Source organism: Vombatus ursinus, unplaced genomic scaffold (assembly GCF_900497805.2).
Source record: "Vombatus ursinus unplaced genomic scaffold, bare-nosed wombat genome assembly UNPS02014794.1, whole genome shotgun sequence".
Taxonomy (NCBI): domain Eukaryota; kingdom Metazoa; phylum Chordata; class Mammalia; order Diprotodontia; family Vombatidae; genus Vombatus; species Vombatus ursinus.
The window spans coordinates 29,134,505-29,146,863 of NW_020954572.1; positions in this window are offsets into that span (position 1 = coordinate 29,134,505).

Sequence of the window (12,359 nt, forward strand, 5' to 3'; positions counted from 1 at the left end):
GTCATCTTGACTTAGGTCTTGCCACAAGACTTCGTTGACTTTGGAGGAGAGAGTGAAGCTGATGACTTTGCATAACTTTGCCTCACCCTAAGTCCATTTCACTTGCAAGTCAAGACATCACTCTCCTGATGTCATCCGTCCTCTTAAAGAAGAAAGGATGAACAACAACTTCAAATCTTGTGTCCATTTAGAGATTATTATGATCTATGGTATAAGTTGTTGGGCTAACCCAAATTCTCAATTTCTTCTAAACTACTTTCCTGTTTTCTCAACAATTCTTGTCAAATAGCAAATTCTTTCCTATTCAAGGAGTACTTATGAGAGTAAGTTATGATCCCAGGTTTGTTAAGCAATGGGTTATTGAGTTAAATTGTTTCTGATTCCTCCTTATTCAGTGTGTTCTACTGATCTACTCTATTTTAAACCAATATCAAGTAATTTTGATGACTATTGCATGCAATATAATTTTTGTTCTGTAAATGCTATTCCTTTTTAATTCCTATACTTTTTATAATTTTTTCTTGAGATTCTACATTATTTGTTTCATTAAATTGGGGATTCTTAACCTGGGGTTCATGGACATCCAAGGAATTCATGGATATATTTCAAGGGAACTGTAAACTTGGAAGTTTTAATATTTCCATAACTGTATTTAATATAATTGGTTTCCTTTGTAATCCCACATAGTTTATGCATTTAAAAACATTATTCTGAGAAGGAGTGCATAGGTTTTAGCAGACTGGCCAAGGAGTCCATGACACAAAAAAGGTTCAGAACTCCTGCTCTAAATGAATCATTTTGTGCAGCTCTTTTGATTGGTACAGCGCTAAATTTGCAAATTAATCGATGCAGGATCTTCATTTTTATTAAATGAGCATGGTTCAACCATGAGCAATGAATATCCCCCTAATTATAAGTCATTTTATATTTCTTTAAAGGAGAAGCTTTTAACTTGGAGCATATGAACTTGTTTTTAAAATATTTCAAAATGCTATTTCAATAAATTGGTTTCCTTTATAATCCCATGTATTTTATTTTGTAGATTTAAATCATTCCAAGAAGGGTTCCATAGGCTTCACCAGACCTCCAAATGGGTCCAGGACACAAAGAGGTTAAGAACTCTTGCTTTAAAGAGAGTTTTGTAATTGTATTTATATGTCTTAAAATGTCTTAGTTGGTTAACTGACTCCCAGAATTTTGTTAAATTTTGCATTTTGCAGTTATTTTTTTAAAAATGAATTTGTATTGATTTTTATATCACTAAAAGTTTCCCACTATCCATCTCTTTCACCCCTCCCAGTGAGCCATCTCCTCCCCTCCCCTCCCCCTCTTCTCTCCTCTCCTTCCACTCCTTTCTTTTTCTTTCCTTTTCTTTTCTTTCTGAACAGTTTACTCAGTGTGCCTGATCAAAGTTGCCTGGATGCTTTCTCCATTTTATATTCTTTATCATCGAACTCAGGATTTCCCATGTTGTTTTGAATATAGGCAAACTATTTCACCTTTGAATGGAATTTGGTGCTTTTTTGACATCTCTTCTAGCTCCACTAGAGATACCTTGTGGAGAACAACAGCAGGCTTCCTAAAGTTATCACCCTGCAGCCAGATATAATTTTAATAAACAAATTTGGTTACTGAATTAAAAATGTGTTGTAAACTACTTTCTGTCCTCTCTCCATTAAATCAGGAATTGGACTCTTTACTAAATGAGGGACTCTGTCTTATGGGGCAATTCCTTTTTTGTAGTATATAAGCTAATAAATATAGCAGAAGTCTAGTTAAGGGCCATGGTGAGGATAGCCTTCAGCTCACCAAAGGAGGTAGGAATGACAGCTTACTCTTTTACCCCTTATTGCTCTCAACACCCATAGTAGACAAGAATTGTTTAATGGTTCCTGGAGCAGAGGACAGCTCTTGCCAGTCATAGCTGAATGGGTAAGCATGCATGCTTCTCTCCACCAGAGTATTGTCATATTTGGTCAAGAAACAGAGTACCATTGTTTAAGCAAGTACTTCTCAAACTTTGCAGTAGCAGAATATTTTAACTTATTACATTTTTAATGAAAGTTTATTGGCCACTTAAATGAATGAATTAAAAAAAGGGATGAAATGGCTAAATTCTCCAAGGCATTGTGGTGCTTCATAAACATCTCAGAGCATTTATTAAGCCCTTACCATGTGCCAACCACTGGGTTAAGTAGTAAGGTATAAATGCAAATAAGCAAGATGGTTCCTTCCCTCAAGGAAGACAACATATAAAGGAGAGGTGGAAAAGGATGGGGACTGTGTACAAGGTAACCCTAAAAAGTACTAGATTCCTAGTTTTTGGCAAGCATGGTGAAAGCTCACCAATCAGAGCCCAAGGTGGTTCCAGGGATAGGGTCCAAGGTTCCTGTGAAGAGGGCAGAAGGTCATGATGATGGCTAGAAGGAAGGTAGCATGGTACATCTTCCTATCTTGCTGCCAGGCTGTAGCCATGATGGTGTCCTTCCAATGTGGGGAGGCAGGTAGGTGGCACAGTGGACCTCAGTAGACCTGAGTTCAAATATAGCCTCACACACTTACTAGGTTGTAACTTTGAGCAAGTCACTTAACCTCTGTTTGTTTTAGTTTCCTCAGCTGTAAAATGGGGATAATAATAGTGCCTACTTTGCAAGGTTGTTATGAGGATCAGATGACATAATATTTGTAAAGCCCTTAGCACAGTGCGTGGCACATAGTAGATGCTATATAAATGTTATTTATTGTTATTATTATATACCTCCCAGTTCTGCCTGGGGCCATGCTGTCCTTATTACTGAGACCTCATCATATGTAGGCTGACCAAGTTACCTGATTATTCTTCACAAACATTCCCTTCCCTTCTTACGCTTTTTTCTCTAGGAACTGTAGTCAAAGCAACATTAACATTACCTCTGGAAAAAGCTTGTTAATCAATTGACTTTCTCTACTACATCATGTCCCTTACTGCTGTCAGAATGTGGTTCAAGGCTCTCCTCATTCATGAAATCTTCCTGTACTAGCCCTACTAGCCCTACTTGATTGTGGTCACTTTAATATTCAGAAACTTAAATGCAGCTACTCACATAGACATTTATATATGTCTTTATTATGAATATTCTAATGTATTCTAAATAAGAAAGTAGGAAGAATCAGAATAAAAGATGTCATTCAAAAATGTATGCTCTTTTGTAGTTAATTTGGGTGTTCATAATTATCTTTTTTATTATACTATGCTATGGAAATGCTTGTTCAATTCCATAAATTAAAAATAAAATAATTTTTTAAAAATTAAAAAATTTTAAAAATGTATGCTCAAGAATCATGGGCTGGTCATGTGGTGAGAGTGAGGGCTAGCCAATGGATATCTTGTGTGCTGCCCTCATATTCTATTGATGCTGAAAAAAAGTTAGGAAGACCAACAGCTCATTGGGTGGACTTCCTGCGATGAATTTTTTTAGGAGGACTCAGACAAGAGTCACACAGGATGAGCAGGTATGGATTGATTGAAATCTGTATTGTTCAAGTGAACAGCCACATTCTATGAGCCCTTAGAAGTATAGAATTTCAGAGTTGAAGGGGTCCTCAGTGGTCATCCATTCCAAATCACACTGGAAAAGGAATCCCCACTGTAACATACCCAACAATTAGTTATCCAGATTCTACTTGAAGACTTCCAGTGAGAGGTTGTTCACTACCTTATAAGATAGACCATTCCCCTTCTGCAAAGTTGTAAATGCTACGAAGTTTTTCTTGACATCAGGTCTAGATTTGCTTTTTTTAAACTGCTATCCATTCTTCCTAGTACTGCTCTCTAAGGTCAAAAAGGGTAACTAATTCCTCTTTTATAAAAATTACAGGATTATCCTTCAAATACTTAAACATAGAGATTATGACCTACTCTTTGTGAATCTATGATGGCTTTTTGTAATTACTGCCTCCTTTTTCTAGATGCTCTAAAACCGTCTACCTATCCATTTCCTTAAGTGATTTATTTAAGAATTCTCCCAGGAATTGATGTCAGGTTTGCAGTATGCAGATTCTATTTTCTTTCCTTTAAAAAAAATTCAGGACATTTGTCCATTTACATGGTATCATTTCCATTTTCCCATGTCAGTGGCACTGACAATGGGTCAGCAGTCACATTAATTAGTTCATCTGGGTCAGGTGACGAACTCATTAAGGGCAGCGAGGTGTTCTCGTTATGTCCTTACATATATTGCTTATCAACTTCCCATTAACCATTTTTGTTCTTTTATTTCCAGTCCAAAAGTCATCTTCCTTGGCAGAGAAATAGAAGCAAAATAGGTTTTTTCTCTCCCAGCAAGGTGGTATTTTGTGTCCTTAATTAAATTTTTAAAATGTTGCTGACTGGACTCCAATTGGGTCAAAAACCAATCAGTGGTTCCCATTAAGAAAGATCTTGCTAGGCTTCCCTGGGACACTGAGCATTGCAGGATCCATCTCTGTTGTTGAAATATCCTCTTCTGCGGTAAGGACATTGTTCTCCCATCTAAGAAATATTTCAAGGCTGATTCATTCCATGGTTATTTCCAGATGACAAAGCAAACATAGGAGAGAAAGCATTGAAGCATTAATTGAGCCAGCTTGCCCATACTCAGCATTTCCCATACATTTCCCTGGTATTTAAATACAATTCCAGCTCACATCTCATCTCACATTATGCTGATGAAGCCTTCTCCAACCTATAAGATGCACAGGAAAAAAAAGAAAGAAAACCTGTTAGCTGTTCTTTAAAATCTTGTAGGATATGTAGGCCTCATTTCTTGAATTTGGATCTTACAACCAGTTTTTTGACTTTTTCAGAAGTAGTAGCAACTCAAATCCTCTTTTGGAGGCAAAAGAGTCATGATTGGCCCCAAGGTGGTGACACTTTGTCCTAAGGTGTTGACATAGTTGAGGGCACTTTCTTCCTATACCTTACCTCACAGTGCTCTACTGGCTTGCATCTCTCTGGGACTTCTTTTCAGGCTACTACAGCCATATAGTTCCTCTCACCATGATGATCTTCTCCCCGGGTCCCTCTCTCTCTTCTAATCTGTGGAGGGATAGTTTTTTTCTGGGGGGGCAGGTCACTGTATCCTCTAATATGACTACATCCATGGTCACATGGTCCTCTGTGTTGCTCTATGCCCAGCTGTTTTTGCCCTAAGTGAAATAATTCCTACTTATGCCTCTGGATGTGGCTTTTAACAGAAAATTGTACAATAGACATGTGCCCAGTTGGACTGACAGAGGTTTAAGAGAACAATATCATCTAAAACAAGAATAAGGAACATACATAAAGTCTCATCACTCACTTTACAAGCAAAAACACAGGGTAGGTGTGGTAATAGGAATTTGAATATATACGAATATACGCATCTCATCTTGCAGTGTATGAACTGCACTGTGCTTGTGTCTGTGAACAGGGTGGGAAGTCAGTAAAATACACATCAATCTTTTAATTTACCTCTCAGCCATGACCACACTTCAGACTGATAGTCTTGGCTACTGGCCATGGACTTAAAAAAAAAAAAAAGAATGCTTATCCCCTAGGAGGAGAACTGGCATCACATGTTTTCTTCTTTTCTCCTTTGATATTTACAACATTATGGTGGTATTAACTTCTAAGGTAAGAGACACTCCTTCTCAGGAAAGTGGTTGCTGGGAAAACATTTGAAGACCAAAGATAAAAGAAGAGGAAAAAGAAGGAATTTTGAGATGCACATTTGTAAAACTCAAGAATTTATTGATTTCTTCTATAATGTTGGGCAGGATTGGGGTGGGGGTGGGGGAAGGGTGGGATGAGGTGGGGAAAGATCCTATCCAGTATTAATGTAGCTGTAAGTAGAGTTTGGTTACTAATATTGTGTAGGCCAAGAGATAAGTATCAAAGAATATAAAACTGTTTGAGTGAATTGTGTTCAGTTTGACAACAGAGAAAGCATCTTCATTTTGACTATTGTAAATATCCAAATTAACTACAGTAGGACCTATTATGAAGGAAAATGCTATTTGCATCCAGAGAAAGAACTGATAAATACAAGTATGTATAGAATGATTTTACATATATGTGTATATACATATACATACACTTTTATACATATACATACACACAAATACACACACATATTTGTGTCTAATGGTAGCCATCTCTAGGGTAGGAGGGAGGGAAGAAAAAAAGGGGAAAAAAGTTACATGATAACTTTAATGTATATTTTAAAAGAATAGCAAATTATACATAATAGATTTACAGTTTTGAGTGAAATCATCTTTTTTCTATTCTATGTTATGGAAATGCTTGTTTTATTTCTTAAATTCAGAATTAAATCTCTCTCTCTCTCTCTCTCTCTCTCTCTCTCTCTCTCTCTCTACCTATTCATCTATCATCTATCTAGAATCTTGAAGGGAGAATGTAAAATTCAGACATAGGAAACAAGCCAGAACATGACTGGTTCTAAAAGTAATCATTAATAAATTCATGTCAGTTTGGAGGGAGGTTTCTAGTAGAATGTCTAAGCAATCTTTCCTTTGCCCTTCAGTATTCAATACTTTCATCAGTCACTTGGATAAGGTAATAAATGGCATGCTTTTCAGATTTGCAGATGACACAAAGAAAAGACAGTTAATATAACTAGATGACACTGTCAGGATCCCAAAAGCTCATGACAGACTGTAATGATGAGCTTAATTAGTTCAGATGCAGTTTAATCAATGTTTCTGTTCTGGGAAAGACATTGATATATGGTGGAATGTCTAGAGAACAACTAGGATGGTGAAGGGCCTCAAGGGACTGCCACATATGAATGAATTGCAGGGCCCAGGGAAATTTGACCTGGAGAACAGAAGACATGTGATGTTCTTCAAGTACTTGAAGAACTGCCATTTGGGAGAAGGATTAGAATTGCTCTGCTTGGTCCTAAAGGGAAGAAGTAAGAGCATTGGGTGGAAGCCGCAAGGATGCAGATTTACATTTGATGAAATTTAGAGCTATCCCAAAGAGGAATGGGCTGCTTTTGGAGGAATGGATTTTTCTCCTTACTGGAGGTGTTCAAGCGAAGGCTAGATGACTACATTTTGAATATGTTGTCATGGCAATTATTGTTCAGGTGCACATGGACTAGGTGGGCTCTGAGTCTCTTCCAACTTTAAAAATTTATGGATCTCAGAATCACAGAGGAGTTGTATAAATGCATTGGGAGGGGGAGAATATGGACATAAGAAGTCTGCAAAACCATATTTTAATGTTGGGAAATTATGATCTACACCAGGGGTGGGGAGCCTGTGGTCTTGAGGTTACATGTGGCCTTCCAGATCCTTAAGTACTAAAGCCCTAAGAATTTGGATTCAGTCAGAAGGCTGCACTTAAAGATTTAGAAGGACACATGTGGCCTCAAGGCCACAGGTTCTCCACCCCTTATCTACACCATAAACTTTTTTTCTCTGCCTTCCTGGTCTAATGGAAGGTTTATGCATCAGAGGGTGGTGCAGAAACATAAGAAAATGTATCTTTATAGCTCAATCCACCTTTACCTCTTTTTATCAGGTTACCTAGGAGGAAAAGTTATAATTTGGCTGAACTGTAGAGGAAAACTTTCCACAATTTGTTAGATATTTTTTTCTTTCTTTTTTTTTTTTGGCTAGGCAATGGGATTAAGTGACTTGCCCAGGGTCACATAGCTAGTAAGTGTCTGAGTCCAGATTTGAACTCAGGTCCTCCTGACTTCATGGCTGATGCTCTACCCACTAGTGTTGTTGGCAAATCTAAGATGCATAGTATCTATCCACTGTGCCACCTAGCTGCCCCTTAGATATTTCTTCTTGGACTTCGAGTGCCATGGAGATTTTCCTTCTGTCAAAAGATTCTCAACAATCCATTTCCCCCAATATTCTTGCTGGTTCTTGGTTAGAGGTCACCATCATCATTAGGTTGCTGGGATCCATATTATCTGGTATCACTCTAGAATTCTCGTATCCCAAGTTCCAAACTATAAGCTAGGTTTTCACTCTGCCTACACTAACATAATTGCGTATCTGGATAAAAAGGAGGAAGCTTTATTTTGTTGAGAGGAAGATAGTGTGGTGGATCAAAAATAAGTCTAGTAGTTAGAAGACCTAGGTTTCAATCTTATCTTGTCCAATCTATGTAACTCCTTTATATGATCTTGGGCAATTTATGTAACTTAATTTCCTTATTTGTAAAATAAAGGGGTTGGACTAGATGACTTGTAAGATATCTTTCAACTCCATGATTTCATAATTAAGATTTCCTAAAGATAGAATAGAAATTCTTCTTCAGTGGTAATTAGGTGTTAATTTATTGAGGATCTTTAAATACAGTGGGATATTGTTTGCTATGAATCTTAGATTTGCCAACTACATTTTTGTTGAATTTTATAGCTTACTGCTTATCAAATTAACCCAATGCATGCTTTTATTGCAGAGCTTGAACATAATTTTCTTTTTGTTTTGTCACAACATATACATTTCCTCCTGTTCCTACATGCATGAACTTTTGAGTTTCCAACTCCTGTTTCTCCCACCAGGATATTATTCAGGATAGAGGCTGTCTTTGAGATAGTCCAATTTAGAAAAAAATGAATGGTGGGGCTCAGTTAGTGCTTAATCTTGACTGCAGCTACAGGCAGACCATTTGTGGGTACTGAGTTAGAATACAGAAGGCAAAGATGTAGATTCTTAACAAAAATGTGTAAGGTAGAAAGAAAAATGGAAATGCTGAACTTTTTCAGATTCACTTAGGTAACAAACAGGAGGTCGTGGCAGTAGTGAACTTAAGACATGATTGAAACAGGTAGGCATTCTTGGTAAGTTACAAGTTGCCCATAAGCTACCATTTTAAGTGAAAATAGAGAATGAATTTGTACTACACACCTGGAACACATGAAAACAACATTTATTAAAGTAACCTTAAGAAATTTACATCTTTAAGCCATAAATGTAGTTCTCTGCAAATTAAAAAAAAATAGGTTCTATCTCTTAAAACAAATTGAAAGAAGGCTAAAACATTAATAGTACAAATAACACAGGATAAATAATAGCTACATTGGAGACTGAATTCTTTGAGTAGACAATCTATAATATGTAACCAATATGTTTTACATACAAAAATACACTTAATATGGTGAATAGCAGTGTCAAGGAGGAAAATATATATCTATATTTTCATTATATACAAACCAACAATTGTTCCTTCACCCTTTCTTTTTAAAAATAAATACTTCATTTGGTTGCAAAGGATGTTTACAAATCCAACTCATAAGCATATCTTAGCTTTTACAAAATTAAATGTGCAAATATAGATTAGAAATACATATACATTTAATATTTTAAAGGAAATGTACCTGAATCCAATTAACTTATTAAGTTTTTAACTATTTAAGATCATGTAAGTTTGATTTTTTTCAAATAACTATTCCTCCTCTTACCCAAACTGTACCATAACTTCTACTAAAATTCATGTCTAACCCAAATGAAAAGCCAAGTAGGCCTGGAATAGGATAGATTACATTAATCTCCCATTAAAATAAAGCAAATCTATTTATTTTGCTTTATTTTTAAAGCCAGGTCAAAAATAAAAAAAAGTCAGACCAATAAAGTTTTCCCTCATTTGTTTTCCTGATTTTCTGTATGTTTGAAGGCATGCTTAGTGTAAGCAGGTCTCTGGAAGTGTTGAGGCAACAATAACCCTACCAAGAGGTACGACAATGTAGAATTGGCTAGGTCAATTACTATCATGTGGGCATCCTTTGGAATGAAAGGTGTTGTCAAGGAGGAGAAGGAATGAGAACTGAAGTGCAGGATGTGAGGGGATGAATCAGAGAATGAATGAGAAAGTTATTTATGATAGGAAAAGATAGAAAGAGCTGAGGCCTAGAGAGATCGTAATGGTAAAGAAATAATAGCTGTGGAGTACAAGGGGAAGGGTGATGGTGGGAAAAACATCAAAAGGGAATAAGCAAAATGAAGCAAACTGCCAATGACCAAAGAGTCTTGGAAATTCAATGTGATATGATCAGAAAAACTGGAACTGGACCAATAAACACGTACCTTTAACTGACTAATCAAAGCAAACATAGGCCAGTTTCATTTTGACATCTGCCATTTCAGCACATTTCTAGGAAGTGATCAACACAAAGGACAATAGGGTATTCAGGGCACTCTTTGGTTCCCACCAAAGGCTTACTGAACTCTCACAGAGAAGTTTGCACATTACATCTCACTGCAGAGATCTCACTGATCAGAAATCACATCTTACTCTTTGCAGAGAATGAACAAAAACCATTGGGCCACTAAAAATTTATTGGTCTGAAAAATCTGTGTTTGCTCTATCCAATTTTCCATATGCTCTATTTCCTATCTGTTCCCATCCTCTTTCTACCATCCACCATCTCCCAGTTCACAGCTAAGACAATATAGGCATCTGGCTAGAACAAATACATTTGATTCCTCAGGTACAGGATCCCATGAAAATGAAACATAGAAAAATCTGATATGAGAGGCCAAGATTATTACATCTTTTCAGGTCCACTTCCTGATTTCTATTAGAACCTATTCCTGATTTCATTTAGGTCCTGGGCATGTAGAGCAGTGCTTATTTTCCTGGCTAAGGGATAGGCCCCTCTGAGAAAATTTGGAGACAACCCGATCCCCATTGTTGGCTTGGTATTCATATTGAAACCCAAGTCAAAAAAGAGAAATTGAGCATTAATTGTCACTTTTTTTCTTAGAACATTCCTGCAAAAAAAATCTAACTAAAAAACTATTCTTCCTCTTATTGGAAGCATATTTCAGAATGGTGGTTTAAAGGAACATGTATTTTACCAAATACTTATGATTTTTAAATGAAGCTTCTATATGAGGATCACATTATTTATGCCTTGGGAAATTGCTGACAGAGAGAATTATAATGCCTACAAGGAAGGTGGGGCATTGCAATGACATCTATCCATTCATTTTGTACTAGGAGGTAGAACCAAACCTTTGTCACATTGGGCCGCGAAGATAGTTCAAGAAAAATGCCTATCAAACAGTGTTACAAGAAGGAGAAATGGAAACTTTTGGTTTAGGCACATCAGGAGGTGGTCATGTCTTGAAAAGAAAACAAAAAACAAGGTAGCAACTCTACATATGTCAGAAATGAAGGACTAATAATTGAACTATTCATGCTTTCTCCAAACTGTTCTTACATACAAAGATTTTGATAGAACTTTTAGTCTCTCAATGGAAAGAGGAAAGTACCCAGAAAACTTTGTTACTCATCTTCATTCTATAGCTCTGAATGGAATGAAGACCAAATAGTGGAGAACATAGATACTATGCATATCTGATCATCGTCTGTCCAGAGGCTTATATGTGAAGATCCACTCAGAGACATTTCCCTATGCCCAATTTTTGCAGGAATCACCTTTTTGTTTTGGAAAGTTGAACCTGGAAAATGAAAGCAGGCAGTTGAATAGATAAAAATGCTTATAGTCCATGAGATGTTAATAGAAGGAAAAATTTCAGTGAGAACAGAGGAAAATATGTTGAACTTTGCCAGGGCTGTTGACAAACCATTATTCATACATTCCTGAAAATGTTTTCATGATCCCTTGCTTGACATGCTAAGTATACAACAATGTATTGGCAACGCATGCTCCAATCTTGAAGAGCTGCTTAGTCTATATTTAGGTATTCCCTGTCTTCAGGGTGACAGTCCCCCAGTTTTTATACAGGTAGGATGATTATGGGAGTTATTTCTCAGCCTAGGTGATGGCTCACATACAGAGGGATATATTAGTCTTATACTAAAGGTTGCCAGATTCCTCAGGGGCAAGCTAGCTAGAAACTGTAGATTCGCTGACATTTTGCTAGCACACTTGTATCAAGTTTCACCCAACGCATAAAAAAATAGCCTACAGAAATATTTTGATTAGGCTAAGATCAAAGGACAGACACAAGCATTCTTAGCATTTTGGAGAAGATAGGAAATAGGAAATTTTATGGGAAGGTGGTGTGGCAAGATAAATGGGCAGATTCATCTATCACTTTGTCTAAGAACTGAAATCAATTCTGCTATCTTCCCCAGCACACTGAATGCAGAAAATATTCATTAACAAACGCTTCCAAGATAAAATGTGCAATTCAATCCTATGTTAGTTTATACTCAGGACTGAAGCGGACTATAAAACACCAGAGTAAATTCTCTGAGAATACATGCTAGGGAATAAGAAGGAGGAGAAAAAAAATCTTTGAGGTAGGTCAACCAAGAGTCAGTCAAGACAGTTATTTGCTATAGGTTCAGGAGGCAGTTCATGGGAGGACAAGGAGACGCAGCTTGAGGGGATTGGGAAGATAAC